Source organism: Lepidochelys kempii, chromosome 8, assembly GCF_965140265.1.
Source record: "Lepidochelys kempii isolate rLepKem1 chromosome 8, rLepKem1.hap2, whole genome shotgun sequence".
Taxonomy (NCBI): Eukaryota; Metazoa; Chordata; order Testudines; family Cheloniidae; genus Lepidochelys; species Lepidochelys kempii.
Window position 1 is genome coordinate 59,855,144 of NC_133263.1, and position 16,490 is coordinate 59,871,633.

A 16,490-nucleotide genomic window follows, 5' to 3' on the forward strand; every position below is an offset into this window, starting at 1 on the left:
CCTTACTAAAGTCAAGGTATACTACATTTACCGCTTCCCACCCATCCACAATGCTTGTTAGGGTGGCTTGACATGATTTGTTCTTGACTAATCCATGCCTGACTGTTACTTGTCACCTTATTATCTTCTAGGTGTCTGTAAATTGCTTGAATATTTGCTCCATTATCTTACGGGTACTGAAGTTAAGCTGACTGGTCTGAAATATCCCAGGTTGTTCTTATTTCACTTTTTATATATTGGCACTATATTTGTTCTTTTCCTGTCCTCTGGGATCTCTCTTGTGTTTCATGACTACTTGAAGATAATTGTTAATGGCTTAGATATCTCCTCAGTAAACTCCTACAGTATTCTAGGGTGTATTTCATGAGGTCCTGGTGACCTGAAGGCATCTAACGTGTATAAATTTTAACTTGTTCTTTCCCTATTTTAGCCTCTGATCCGACCTCATTTTCATTTTCCTTTTCCTTCACTGTTAGATGTCCAATCACTACTAACCATTCTGGTTAAAATGTGCCGTTTCTTTGGGAAATGTAAGACGGGAAGAAAAATGAGGGAATGGTAATGGGAAACCAGCTTCATTTTTAACTATGAAGCCATTAGTGTTGCTTCATAATAAGTGTGGTCTTTTTATCTATGTAATAGTTTCTCAAGGGAAGCAATAGGAGCTTTATCTGGATAGAAGCTTTGTTTGAGTCATTTACAAGTAAGCACCAATCCTGTAAAACAAGTGTGTGTGTGTGTGTGTGTGTGTGCGCGCGCTTAATTTTACTTCCAGGGGTAGTCAAATCCACAGGACTACTTATAGTAATGAAGTTAAGCACATGCTTAAGTGCTTGCAAAAGGAGTAAAATATTCAAGTTGTACTATTAGGAAGAATTCTTCATTAACAGTGGGATGGACAAAATCACTTAAGAGGTTTTATCCTTCTCTGCTTTAAACAGCTTGTATTTTTAGCTTAAAATGCAATTTATTTGTAACCTGATGAAGAATGCAAATTGTCAATTTAAAAACAAGAGTTTCTGAATGAGCTAAGGTAATAGAAGTCTTTCTAAGATGTCAAAACTAATGTCATGCAACTAATTATTAAAGGATACAAAATGTTTCTATATGGTATATGTGCTACAGGAATGGTATAAAATGAAATTAGAATTGAAAATGCATAGCAATCAACTCCCTAAATCTGTAATTTGGGTACTTAAATGCATTTATTTTATACATTCAGCTCTCTCAAGAAATTAACGGCGGCTGTGTTAGGAATTTGTCACTTCGGCTGACAGATCCAGTGGCTCATTAGTTTTAGCCATAAGGAGGAATGAAAATAAGAGGGCCACAATCAAAAAATACATAGACACTGCAATGACTCTCTCATTGCCACTCTCAGCAGATATAGTCATACTTAACCGATTCCCAGTGAGGGTGTTGGGCCAGATCCTCAACCATGTACAGGCATATTCACTGATTTTGTGTGTCACTATATAGATTCACAGCAGATAATCATCTGGCCCATTGTTTCTATGATTAAAAGAAAGATTTGGGGGGGGGGAAGCATGGAATTGAATACATGAAAATATTCAAAATCCCAATGTAATGCACGGGAGGTCAAAAGAGCATTAAGATCTCTCTTGCTAAGGGGAAAAAATACCTGTTGAAATTTCAGGATTGAACCCCTTTTTCACCAGTGTTTGTATGTAGGGGGATAAGTCTCAGAATAGAGTGGGGAATGATGCAGGGGAGGGGGTTGTTTTGTTTTTACTCAGTTTCTATTTTGATGGTCTTTTTTCACCATCATTAATGTGGAGGGGAGGTGGCTAAAAGTCAAGGTTTATAAAGAACAAAACCATGCATGGATTGTGAATTCCCAGAATCACCACACCAGGGATTTAGAACCCATCCTTCCCTTCCCCCATAGACCCTTGCTCTGACCCACATTGCACCTTCAGTCCAGACATGCCAAAGAAAGTGGGCATACACCTCTGCCTTGGAGAAGGTGAGTGGGGAACAGGTGAGAATGGTTGGAGCTCTGTCACTTTCACCCAATCCACTATTCAGGAGCATCTCTGAAGCACAGTTCCTTCCCAGGACTACTAGTAGTCACAGAAGATAATGTCACAGGAGAGGCAGGCCTGTAAGAGAAGTTGAGGCCCCACCTACCACCTCTCTTGTTTTCCTACTTGATCAGGTGACTGAAAGTAAACTATGAAACAGGATATCAAGAGCTTTCTGCTTGCAGAAAGAGCAGATGATGATGCAAGGAGAGTAGCAGCTGTCTGGGAAAGCTCCATCAGTTGGGTTAGGGCTGATATGGTTCCATGTAGAGGGGAATGATGCTGAAGAGCTCTGTAACAGAAGCTGCCTGAGGAGGTCTTGGAGGCAACCTGGTAAGAGCAGCAGCCAGGGTATTAGTCTGACCTCAGTGATGGTCCTCTGAAAAAAGGGAGCTGGGAGTGGAACATGGGAAGTGTATAGCCAAGAATTTCTGCAAGACACAGGGATGAAGGCCTAACAAGAGAAGGCAGAAGTAGAAAGTGACCCTGGAATCTCTGAAGGAGGGCTGTTTTGGAGCTTGAAGCTGTACAGCTTTGTTCTATTACAGCAAGTGATTCTGTGTGTGTGTGTGAGAGAGAGAGAGAGAGAGCAAACAAACCACGAACAAACTTAGCATCAGACCACGTGAACTTTACTTCAGTTGGTGTATCCATGCAAAGAAATTGGGTAAAGTAGCTCATTATATGGCCATGGTATATTAGTGGTGAGTTCAATACTTCTGAAGATTTCAGATAATCCTAAAGTCTGATTCTTTTTGTTGTTCTCCACAACAATTGAGTTTAAGATCTTAGATACTAAATACAGGAGATCCACAACAGCAGTACTGTTGGTGAGCACCAATTTATCTTTAATGAATCTGTAAAGCAATCTTTCAGTCAGATTTCCAAACTTGTGGTGATACTTCATATTCTAACATACCAGCATTTTTCAGTTTGGGCCATCTGAAAGGTATTTGCCCATATAGCAGAATAAATAAGAACTGACTTCTCATTGATCATCACAGCCAATGCTTTACAATAATGCCTGAGAATGCTAGCTTGTGTTAACACTATTATAGTACCTAGGATCGCCACAGTAAAGCTGATGGAAAATGAAGGCAGTAAATTAAATAAACCTTTGGCTCTATTGTCCTATGCTGCAGTTCACCTTTGCTTCTGAGTAGATTTTTTTTTCATTCAGTAATGGGCAGTAATCCAAATATATAAACCACCATATAGTAGCTGCTGTAATTTGGATTGATTGGCAGATCTGGAGCTAAACTGTTAATGAATTTCTGCACTTGTAATATAAATTGCTTGGACAGACTAAGGTAGAAAAACTTGTTAGGAAAGTGCAGAGGAAATAACATTTGGATGAACTTAAGTCACTTATCCAGTACTACAAGGCACCATAAGCTTAAAGTGTGTGCCTCCAAGATTAAAGGATAAGGAGCCCAATCCCCATATTTTTGCTGATAACCACAGTGCTGATAAGTAGCCAGTATTAAAATGATTCCATTTGTTGCTCTCCTTTTCCCAGATTGACAAGGATCCAAGTCACACATCACTTGAGGCATGAAGATCACACGCAATTCACTGCAGTCCTAAGGGTGTGTTGATCTTAATGTGTGATTGTGAACAAAGGTGATTCAAAAAGGAAGCTAAAAGATCCCATTGCACCTTCTGAAAATACTGAGAGAAACTCGGTGTCCTGTTTTAAACACTGCTGGACTTTGAACATTTTCTCTCTCAGCAGGAGTGTGTGAGCTATTGCTCAGCTCATAGGAGCTGCTATGAATAATTTATTTGTAAACTAGTGGGATGAGTGAGCAGCATCAGAACACAGCAAGAGGCAGTAAGGTGCGTTCAGCAGGAATGACCCTCTAGCAACAAACCAAAGAGTTACGAACAAGAGCATTTCTCAGCGGGATATCAACAGGCCTTGGGACTCAGGTAGGGAATAGAACTGCTGAAAAGGGGGCTTGGGCACTGGGGGAGGAATGAAAATGCTCTCAATATAAGTTCAGCATCTCAAAAGTCCACACATTTTGACTAGCTGTACACATTGCTTGGAAAAACGGAGTGCACTGGGGCAGGGGGTGGGTTGACATGAACATCACAAATTGTCAACCATTTTGATTAGACAGACAAGATGGGTGAGGTAGCATCTTTGTCTTGGACCACCAGAAGTATAGCCAATAAAATGTTACCTCACCCACCTTGTCTCTGGTATCCTGGGACTGACATGGCTACAACTACACTGCATAGAACCATTTTTATTCCAATACAAAATTTCAACACTTGAGGTTTTTTAAAATTCCTATGAGAAGGTTCACTGATTCTCACAGAGTCTTTTCCTCCCCTAGGCATTCTCCTCTTCCAGTCTTTCCAGCAACCCTTCTCATACCTGTTTCCTTCACACTGGGGAGGGGAAAGGGAAGGTGGAGTTCTGGTCTGATGCACAGGAGCCCAGATAGTACCTCTGCATCCTGGTACAAGCGCTCTGGAATAATTTGAGAAAAATACATGATTTAAACCTCTTTTGTCTTGTCCTGAGAGCTAGGCAAGGGCTGAAGCTGGAGTTTAGACACCAATCATCCCTGTGAAGCCATTATTTGATACTATATTTTAGTGTGTAGGTTTTTACTTGTAATTGCACTAGTCTAATCCACAAAGCTAAAATTTCATTTAAATGTGCATGTCAGATGCTCTTGCCCACAATTTCACAGGCTTCACTCAAGGAAAGAAAACTACTCCTAAAACATATTAAAGTAATAGTTCCAATAATAACACGCAGGAGCTCATCTGAAGTAATGAGGTTCTGAATAGATATTTAGTGTAAACACCACTTTTTGTGACCTAAAAGCTAAGCCAGCTTTCATGTTGCTCCTAAACGGCTTGTTTTGTGCCCTCTGAACAAAACTGGAAAAGCAAGTCTCATCTCTGCTTTCTTCTTGTGATGCTGGTGCTTATGAAAAGGAGGTGTAAATAAATAAGCTGTATAATTTAAGCTTCAGGGCTCACTCTTCCTTTTCCGCTGTGCCTGGAGGCGGCTGAGCTATGTTTGGCCTCAAAAACAGGGAGGCTACAGAGATACAGATCAGCAAACAAACTTGAAATAACATGAATAATTTTGGTTCAGAGATCAATGGTTCTTAAATTCTATAGGGAAATTCTTGTCCTATGGTGGCTACAGCATTGCCCACAGAGAAACTGAAATGGCTGTACTGAGCCAGGAGCCTGGGATCCTAGGATGGAAATGTGCACCATGTGTGCTATTTGGCTGACCTCATACAGAGGTGCTGGGAAATCTACAATGATATGGATATACTATAGTTTCCTCACATGAAGAAAAAGTACAACCAGAGAAGAAACCTCTACAGCTATCTCTGGAGCCTCAGGGAGGTTGCTATCCCTCAAAGTTCCTGCATTCCAACTTGTCTTGGGAGACAAGATTTTCCCTGTGTGTGTGTGTGAGAGAGTGACATGAAAGTGGAGACCACAATAACATAGCGACTGCAGCATAAATAAGAACATACCTTACAAAACAGAACAGCAGAGACACCTGAGGGTGATTCAGGATCATATATTAGCCATTTGCACAATATCACATAGCAGCAAAAGGGCAAACAAGGTTTTGGCACACACTGTATCTATGTGAGTGAGTTGTACAAATTGGCAGAAGTTAGTCTGTCATATGGCACAATAGTGAAGTCCCATTTGGAATGTTGTGTGCAATTCTGGTCAGTGTATTATATGAAGAATGAAAGATCAAAGTCCATAGCAAAGTGCAACAAAAACAGTTTAGGTTGCAGGGGAAATGTACCATGATGGAAGATTAACCAGACTTTGCCAATATATCCAAGGCAAATTGAAACTCTGAGGAAGATGTAGGATCTGAAATATCCTAAAAGGAAAGACTGATGCCTGTCCTTCAGGTCATGGGACTTGTAATCTAGGAATCAGGGGACTGAATATGTTATTTTGGGAAAGGAGGAACTGGGATATAAAAGCTTCCTGTTGTCAATAATGGATAGTGCCTCAAAAGGACATAGAGCTTGGGAGTGCTTTCCAGGGGCTGAGACAGATCCCCGTGGATAGAGGAGGGGGGCACCCAGGAAGGGCTTGGCTAAAGAGAACTTTCTCCAGATTAGGAAAAAATGGGCATCAAAAGAACAGCCATACTGGATCAGACCAATGGTCCATGTAGCCCAATATCCGGTCTTCCAAGAGTGGCCAGTTCCAGATGCTTTAAAAGGAATGAACAGAACAGGGCTATTTTTGAGTGATCCATCCCCTGTCATCCACTCCCAGCTTCTGGCACTTGGAAGTTTACGGACACCTGGAACATGGGGGTTTATCTCTAATTTTGGCTAATAGCCATTATGGACCTATCGTCCATGAACTTATCTAATTCTTTTTTTGAACCCAGTTATACTTTTGGCCTTCAACATCCCCTGGCAATGAGTTCCACAGGTAGACTTAGCATTGTGTGAAGTAGTACTTCCTTTTTTTTTTTAAACCTACCTATTAATTTTGTTGGGTGATCCCTGGTTCTTGTATTAATTGAAGGGGTAAAAAACACTTTATTCACTTTCTCCACACGATTCATGATTTTATAGATCTCTATCATATCACCCCCCTACCCCACCGTCACCTCTTTTCAAAGCTGAAGAGTCCCAGTCTTTTTAATCTATCCTCAGATGGAAGAGGTTCCATACCCCTAATAATTTTTGTTGCCTTTCTCTGTACTTTTTCCAATTCTAAATCTTTTCGAGATGGGGTAATCAGAACTGCACATGGTATTCAAGTTGAAGGTGTATCATGGATTTAGCGTGGTATTGAGATATTTTGTCATCTTGGGTGAATACCATCTGGTCCTGGTGACTTATTACTGTTAAATTATTCAACTTGTTCCAAAACCTCCCCTATTGACACATCAGTCTGGACAGTTCCTCAGATATGTCACTTAAAAAGAATGGCTTAGGTGTGGGAATCTTTTTCACATCCTCTGCAGTGCGGACTAAAGCAAAGAATTCATTTAGCTTCTCTGCAGTGGCCTTGTCTGTCTTGAGTGCTCCTTAAGCACCTTTATGGTCCAATGACCTCACTGACTGTTTGGTAGGTATCCTGCTCCTGATGGACTTAACTTTTTTTCCTATTTGTTTTTGTCTTTTTCTAGTTGCTCTTCAAATTCTTTTTTGGCCTGCCTGATTGTACTTTTACCCTGGACTTGCCAGAGGTTATACTCCTTTCTATTTTCCTCAGTAGGATTTGCCTTTCAGATTTTAAAGGATGCATTTTTGCTCTAACCAATTCTTTTGCTTTGTTTGGCCATGATGGCACTTTTTTGGTCCTCTTATACATTTAATTTGAGCCTCTGTTATGGTGTTTTTAAAAACAAGTTTCCATGCAGCTTGCAGGCATTTCACTCCTGTGACTGTTTCTTTTAATTTGTTTAACTTGCTTCCTCACTTTCAATGCCATTCCCCTTTCTGAAATTAAATGTTACTGTGGTGGGCGTCTTTGGTATTTTCTTTCCCACTAGGATGTTAAATTTAATTACATTATGGCCACTATTACTGAGAATTTCAGCTATATTCACCTTGAGGACCAGATCCTGTGCTCGATTTAGGACTAAATCAAGAATTGCCTCTCCCTTGTGGGTTCCAGGACTAGCTACTCCAAGAAGCAGTCATTAATGGTGTCGAGAAATTGTATCTCTGTATCCCATCTTGAGCTGACATGTACCCAGTAAATATGGTGGTAGTTGAAATCCCATATTGAGTTTTCTATTCTCATAGTTTCTCTAATCTTCCTGAGCATTTCACAATCACCATCATGATCAGTAGTATATTGCTACCGCTGTATTCTTATTATTCAAGCATGGAATTTATATCCATAGAGATTCTATGGTACAGTTTGATTTATTTAAGACTTTTCCTCTATTTGACTCTGCTTTCTTTCTCACACAGTGCCACTCCCCTACCAGCACAACTTACTTGTCATTTCTGTATGTTGTGTACTCTAGTATTACTGTGTCCCATTTATTCGCATAATTCCCGCAAGTTTGTGTGATGCCTATTATATCCATATTTTTAGGGCTGTCAATTAATCACAGTTAATTCACGTGATTAACTCAAAAAAATAAATTGTGATTAATCGCAATTTTAATTGCATTGTTAAACAATATAGTACCAATTGAAATTTATTAAATATTTTGGATTTTTGCTACATTTTCATATATATTGTTTTCTGTGTTGTAATTTAAATCAAAGTGTATATTATTTTTATTACAAATATTTGCACTGTAAAAATCATAAAAGAAATAGTATTTTTCAATTCACCTCATACAAGTACTGTAGTACAATCTTTGTTGTGAAAGTGCAACTTACAAATTTAGATTTTTTTTTACATAACTACACTCAAAAACAAAACAATGTAAAACTTCAGCGCCTACAAGTCCACACAGTCTTACTTCTTGTTCAGTCAGTCTCTAAGACACAGACCTTTTTTTATATTTACAGGAGATAATGCTGCCCTCTTCTTATTTATACATGGAGATGTGTCCCCTGGGATGGTGGGATGAAGCGAAATATGAATTCCGCATCTAGCACGTAAATATCTTGTGAGCACAGCTACAACAGTGCCATGAGAACATCTGTTCTCACTTTCAGGTGACATTGTGAACAAGAAGCGGGCAGCATTATCTCCTGCATATGTAAACAAACTTGTTTGAGTGATTGGCTGAACAAGAAGTAGGACTAAGTGGACTTGCAGGCTCTAAAATTTTACATTGTTTTAATATTTTTAATCGCTTGACAGCCCTAATATTTTCATTTAATACCATAGAAAAGCTGGAGGGCTGAACTACCAACCTGTTGGAGAGAGACCTGTCTTCATGAGGGAAACAGACATGGTTGTGCAACCAAAGATGGATAGGTAAGCCTTGTGGCATAAGCCTTTTGTGAGGTGGCAGCTCCCCATCTCTTGTGACAGGACCAGTTTGCAAACACAAGTTATAGTGGAGGTTGACTCTTGAAAATGATCAGGCAAACCTCCTTCATGTAAGTGAAAGAGGCTTATACCTATGTATCTCTTTATGAAAAGTGGTATATTGTGACTGTTTTAACCATATTGTTCATTTGATTGACACTCTGCCTTGCACAAAATCCTCATCACTTGCATGCATATAACTGCAAGGCACTTTACAAAGGAAGATAAGGCATTGTGAATAAGGCATTGGGAACAATCAAATTCATTTGAAGTCATGCTTAGAGTTCATTCCTGCTCCCATCTGAACTTAAAAAGGGAAGAAGTGGGCCCTATATTGGAACTATGTGATACACATTTTATGTTTTGCAAATATAGCCACAGAAGGAACAGAACTCCTGGTGAACTTTTTTATCCTAGCATAGCAAATGCATGGTGATTACACATTTGTTATTAATATCCTATAGGGGAATCAGAGGGAGAAGCTGAGGTGTTTAAATGATACCCTAGGATTACACCCTCTGAGGAACATAAATGTAAAACCAGGTATCTAACACTGCAGTGTCTTAGTGGAATCTGAGACTCCAGGGACCATAGCATGTATAAGCAGGATGTAGGAATTCATGCTGCTTTCATGCACAGGCACCAACTTTCCAAAGTCCTGGGGAGGGGGAGTTAGCCTCCAGATCTGCCTATGGTTGCCAGGTGTCCAGTTTCTGACCAGAACACCCAGTCGAAAAGGGACCCTGCTGGCTCCAGTCAGCACCACCGACTGGGCCGTTAAAAGTCCAGTTGGCGTTGCTCCGGGTCTTAGTCAGGCAAGTCTCTGCCTGTCCTGGCACCATGCTGCACCCCAGAAGTGGCTAGCAGGTACAACTCTGAGGCTGGGGGACCATGGGGCTCTGTGCACTGCCTCTGCCCTGAGCACCGGCTCCACACTCCCATTGGCTGGGAACTGCAGCCAATGGCAGCTGGGGGGGGGCAGTGCCTATGTGTGATAGCAGCACGCAAAGCCTCCTGGCCCCCTGGTCTAGGAGCCAGACCTACTGCTGGTTGCTTCTGGGGCACAGCGTGGAGCCAGGACAGGCAGGGAGCCTTCCTTAGTCCTGTTGCACTGCTGACTGGGAGCTGCTGAGGTAAGCCCGCACCCCAACCCCCTGCCCCAGTCCTGACCCCCCTCAACCAGGAACCCCCTCCTGCACCTCAAACCCCTCATCCCCACCCACAGCCTGAGCCCTCACACCCTCCTATACCCCAACTCCCTGCCCCAGCCTGGAGCCCCCTCCTACACCCTGAACCCCTCATTTCTGGCCCAACCCCAGAGCCCACACTCCCAGTTAGAACCTTCACCCGCTCCCGCACCCCAACCACCTGCCCCAGCCCAGTGAAAGTGAGTGAGGGTGGGGGGAGAGCGAGCCACCAAGGGAGGGGGAATGTAGTGAGCAGGGGGTGGGGCCTCAGGGAAGGGTGGGGCTAGGGTGTTTGGTTTTGTGCAATTAGAAAGTTGGCAACCCTAGCTCTGCCCCAGGACTCGCCTCCACTCCACCCCTTCCTCCAAGGCTCTGCCCCACCTCTTCCCACCCAGTTCCACCCCCTCCAATGAATGTGCCACATCCCCAGTCCTCTCCCCTTCCCCCTAGTCTCCTGCATGCTGCGAAACAGCTGATTGTGGCAGGCAGGAGGCGCAGGGAAGGAGCGGGAGGTGCTGATCTGCGGGGCCTGCCGGTAGGTGGGAGGCACTGGGGGTGAGGGGGAGCTGATAGTGGGGCTGCCGACACCCACCATTTTTCCCCATGGGTGCTCCAGCCCCAGAGCACCCACGGAGTTGGCACCTATGCTTTCATGTGATAAGTTGGTTATATGATTATGGAGGAGGGGAGGGATAGCTCAGTGGTTTGAGCATTGGCCTGCTAAACCCAGGGTTGTGAGTTCAATCCTTGAGGAGGCCATTTGGGATGAGGGCAAAAATTGGGGATTGGTCCTGCTTTGAGCAGGGGGTTGGACTAGATGACCTTCTGAGGTCCCTTCCAACCCTGGTATTCTATGATTGTTAAATTTTCTAATAGAAAATGACTGATCAACATTAATAATTAGAAAAAAATACCATCTGTAACAATTGGAATGCACACCCACAAAGTCATAAAGGGAACTTAAAGTAGTTTAAATAAGATCTTATTTAGCTATCAATAGGTATATTGCAAGTATGCTAATCACCAGGGTGTCTAGGTACTGGTTACAAGAACCAATGTAGCAAAGTTCCCCTGGAAGGACCATACTCTTTACTACTTTAAAATGGTTCATACTTTTATAGGTGTCCTTTCTAATTGGTCAAAAGAAAGGTAATACCCTCTGTTGTTAAAAGGCTATTCCTATAGGAGTCTTTCATTTTCTTCTCAGGATGCAGTGATACTCCGCCTTAATGGCAAAGCTCCCACTGAATCCTATGGTACAGGATCAAGTCATAAGGGAGCCAATATGCTGAAAAGAAATGAAAATATCACTGTGGATGAAGATGCTGGGATAAGAACACTGCTTTCCTGTAATTTTTTTTTTAACATCTATACGAGTCTGGCATCTGAACTCGAAGTTGCAGAGAGAATCTACAACCCTGCGCTATCTACACAGTAGAGGCTACTTCTCAATATTCAAATGTCATTGTGTGGTGTGTCTCTCTCCCTCCCCCTTCCCCCCCCCCCCCCCAGCTAACTGTATGATCTGTATTTCCTACTCAGCAGGCTGGAAGTTGGCTCTAACAGAAATGGAAGGCAGGGGGATCTCTATAGAGGATGTCCATAAAATTGGCTTCTGCAGCTGTCCCCTGACTATTCTTCAGACTATACTGCAACTAGAGCTGGCCAGAAAGTTGGGACATAAGGAATTTTTTTTTTCAAAGTATAGGGGGGCGGGGAATCTACTACACCACTTACTCATTTCAAACTGGCAAAAGATCTTTGAACACCTCGGTTTGTTAAATTTGAGCAGTTGTAAGTATGAGGCTTGGTCTTATTTATTCAAGAAAGAAATTGCAGGGTTGGGTCTCTTAGGATATGTTTACACTGCAAAACCACACGGGCAGCAGCAAGTCTCAGAGCCTAGGAATAAGGACTTTGGGCTAACATACAGTGCTAGAAATAGGAATGTCTACATTGCTGCCTAGGATCTCAGACCCAACCCCCTCGTAACATTTCAGAGCCCAAACAGGAACCTCTATACTGCTATTTTTAGTGACGTAGCATGAGCTCAAGTATTTAGACCTGGGCTCTAAGACTTGCTGCCATGGAGTTTTTTTGCAATATAGACTTATCCTTCAGCTACATCTATGCTACCAACTAGGGTTTTTTTTCCCCCACAGCTCGCATACACATACTAGTTCAGCTTTTGTCAAGTATAAATATGAGTATAAACAGCAGTAGAGCCAAAAAAGCAGAAGCAAAGGCAAAGCTGAGCCATGCTGAGTACAAACCCACCAGAAACTGATGGATATGTACTGAGTATGGCTCTGCTGCCACTACCCAAGCTATCCTGGCTACCCTGCTATTTGTACCTCACTTATGCTAGGTCTCCTCAAATGTGCATATGTGTGTCTGATCTGGGAATTAAAGCCCTAGCTCATAGTGTAGACATAGTCATAATGAGTCAACCCAATAGCTTACCTAAATGGTGGTAGTACCTTTAGACCCCAAATAGGTATTGTGTCCCCCATTGTATTAAACACCGGTAATCCCCTGTCCATGAGAGCTCATAATCTAAAATGTAGACAATAAGCAAGGTGGTCCAAATCCCTTAAGACATTTCCAACATATGCTTAGCTTTAAGCAGGTGAGTATTTGCAATTAACTTTAGAAATTTTAGCAACTGAGTTTAACATCAGTGTTTGTGCTTTGGATCAGGGTCCCAATGAATAAGCAGCAAAAAATACCACATATACAAATGAATGTGATAAATGAAAAAGTATGACTCGATCAGAATCATGCAACTAGATATTCTGATCTCTCACTGGGGAAAATTTTTTTCCCCAAAGTTTTTAAAGAGCAGCTTAAGAAAATAATTCAGAAATTGTTTAGTAGAGACTTGGAAGTAAATGCAGGCCAAATTCATTCCTGATGTTACTTCACTGCAACCAGTAATGATGACTCTGGACTAATCTGTAAGGTAAGGTTACTAACTGTAAGGTTAGGTTACTAAGGTTACTATCTGTTTTTAAAGACTGACATCTTGAAGATATCTCTGCAAGGTGCTCTCTCACTCTCTCTCATAAGCTGGGAGGATGGTTTACATTGTGTGGTGGTAAGTTAGGTGTTCCTGTGAAACTTTGCTATAGAAACCATTAATAGCTTTTTCGCTAACTTTAAGATTGTCAAAGGCTGCATTACAAAGGAAAAGGGTAAGCTCATCAGATAATTTCACAGAACTCATGAGGGAGACACCTTCCCTCAAATGTTTTTAGAGACCTAGGGCATGGCTACGCTTGCAGATGTAGAGCACTTTGAGTTAAACTAGCCTTCGCAGAGGGCAGTAGGGAAAGCGCTGCAGTCTGTCCACACTGACAGCTGCAAGCACACTAGTATGGCCACATTTACGGTACGTGCAGCAGCATTGCAGCTATCCCTTAGAGCTCCTCTTCCCATTCTGGTGCTGTGGCTTGTGGGAAAGGGGTGGGGAGTGCGGGGCATTCTGGGTCTTGTCCCAATGCCCCGTGATGCATCGGTTCACATTCCCTTTGCTTCTGTCCACATTTGGTGCCATCTTTCAACGGTTTTTGTACTGCGTGCACTGTCTTCCCTTTCGGTCTGTGGGAATAGAGCCTGAACTGCTGAGGAGTATGCTGACAACTCTCGCCAGCAGGTCACGTTTGGCAATCGAGTTATTTCTTAGGATCCAAAGTGACAGTGAGGGCTCAGACGATGATATCGACTCGAGTAACACCTATGACACGAGTTTGCTTGTGGCATTCACGGACATGGTCACCACCATGGAATGCCACTTTGGGGCTCGGGAAACAAGCGCTGAGTGGTGGGATCACATTGTCATGCAAATGTGGGATGACAAGCAGTGGCTGCAGAACCTTCGGATGAGAAAAGCCACTTTCAAGGGACTTTGTGAAGAGCTCGCCCCCATCCTGCAGCGCAAGAACACGAGATTGAGAGCTGCCTTGACGGTGGAGAAGCGGGTGGCTATTGCAATCTGGAAGCTGGTAACTCCAGACAGCTACTGATCGGTCGCTAACCAGTTTGGAGTGGGGAAGTCGACCGTTGGAATCGTGTTGATGCAAGTTTGCAGGGCCATTGATCACATCCTGCTCAGAAGAACCGTGACTCTGAGTAACGTGCATGACATTGTGGCTGGCTGTACACAAATGGGTTTCCCTAACTGTGGAGGGGCAATAGATGGGACGCATATTCCAATTCTGGCACCAGCCCACCTAGCCTCCGAGTACATTAATTGGAAGGTGTATTTCTTGATGGGTCTCCAGGCGCTTGTGGATCATCGTGAGCGTTTCATTGACATTAATGCAGGCTGGCCCGGAAAGGTGCCTGACACATGTATCTTTCGGAACAATGGCCTGTTCAGGAAGCTGCAGGCCAGGACTTTTTTCCCAGACCAGAAGATTACCGTAGGGGAAATCGAAATGCCCATTGTGATCCTTGGAGACCCCGCTTACCCTTTAATGCCGTGGCTCATGAAACCCTACACAGGGAGCCTTGACAGCAGCAAGAAGCTGTCCAACAACAGGCTGAGCAGGTGCAGAATGACTGTGGAGTGTGCTTTTGGGCGTTTAAAGAGCCACTGGCGCTCTCTGTATGGGACGCTGGACCTGGCTGATGACAGCATCCCTGTGGTTATATCTACATGCTGTACCCTCCATAACATTTGTGAAGAGAAGGGTGAAAGATTCACTCAGGCATGGAACTAGGAGGTTCAACACGTGGAGGCTGAATTTGAACAGCCAGAGAGCAGGGCTATTAGAGGGGCCCAGCGCGGGGCTGCAAGGATTAGGGATGTTTTGAGGGAGCAATTAGAGGCTGAAAGCCACCGGTAATGTCTGGTGCCCTGCACGGGAGTGAAGTGCAGTGGTTCCAATGTGAGTAGGAATCTGTGTTTGCTACGCTGACTTGCAGTGCCTGTTTCTTTCCTGGGCTAACGTATTTTTTACTTTATGCAATAATAAAGAATGTTTTCAAAGCCAAAAAAATCCATTTATTGAAAAGAAAATTCTTTTATTGAAAAGAGACACAATTCCTTGGGAAACACAAAGGGCAAGGGGGTGGGGTGGGGAACGGTACAATCACAGATTTGCGTATGTCCTGGCTGGAGTGCTGTGCAATGAGTGCTGCACTTCAGGATGGCTATACTGTATGGCGATGGGGGTTGAGTGCAGTGGGTAAGGGTCATAGTTTGCAGGGCTGGGTGGTGAAGCTACAGGTATGGAGGCAGCTGGTGGCAGTAAGAACCCGGATGTTGGGGAAAGTGGGTTGGAGGTGACATGGGGGCACAAGGAAAGAGTTTTGGGACAAGGACTGCGAGGGGGGGGCGGTGGTATTGCTCCGCCTGCATTGCTACGAGCACCTATATAGAGTCCACTTGGCACTACATGATGCTTAGCAGCCGCTCCGTGCTTTCGTGCCGGCGATCTGCATTTTGCTGGCGGACCCTCCTTTCACTCGCCCACCACTCCTGCGCTTTTTGATTTTCATTACTTGAATGCTGCATTACTTCATGCAAGATGTCTTCCTTGCTTCTACATGGCCTCTTTCTGATTCTTTGGAGTCTTTTGGCCAGTGATAACATCGACCTGAGATTTCAAGGTTGCATCTGTAAAGGCAAAATGCAACACTTAACAGAGGCAGCATTGTTCACACCAGACAGAGCAATGATTCCCCTGTATTTAAGGGCAAGCACAGTCTACGCAATAGCATAATTTGCCCGTCCCAAACTGAGAGCATATAACACATGGGAGCCCCAAAATGGTGAGTAAACACAGGGTCAAGTATGACTGATTGTTTCACGGCTGTACTGTCCTGTGGGTTTCTGTGCCTTTGGGAGAGCCAGCAGCAGCACTGGGCCCCTATACTGAACACTGTCCCCACATTTTCCACAGGAGTTCATCCTGGAAGATATCTCGCTGCTGAGGGTGACCAGGGAAGCAAGGAGGGGTCTTCTACTGCAGTGTGGCTTCTGCCCTGGCCCAGATGCAGTTTCCCTGTGTGCAGCAATAGTCCCCCCGCCCCCCACAGCACAGTGGCATGGACAAGTTAGCCTGACTGGGATAAGGACCACAGTGGCTCTCCTGAGAAACCTGCGCAAGCGCATTGCCCAATTTCTGGATGAGACCTTTGAAGAGATCACTGAGGCCGATTCCCGCAATGTGAGAGAGCACATCAATGCTCTATTCCACATCTAGGCATGCGTTCAGCCCTAGCCTTCCTCTGCCCAAGAGCCCTCACTGAATAACTTTCTTCCCCAAATAAAAGC

At 43.5% G+C, this 16,490-nt stretch overlaps 1 long non-coding RNA gene across 1 annotated transcript; it reads left to right on the forward strand.

Moving 5' to 3' along the window:
* Positions 1-3,857: 3,857 nt before the first annotated feature.
* Positions 3,858-15,197, forward strand: LOC140915973 (uncharacterized). Its single transcript, XR_012160334.1, has 3 exons — positions 3,858-3,977; positions 8,877-8,966; positions 11,415-15,197. It is a non-coding gene; the product is annotated as an uncharacterized lncRNA (long non-coding RNA).
* Positions 15,198-16,490: the final 1,293 nt, after the last annotated feature.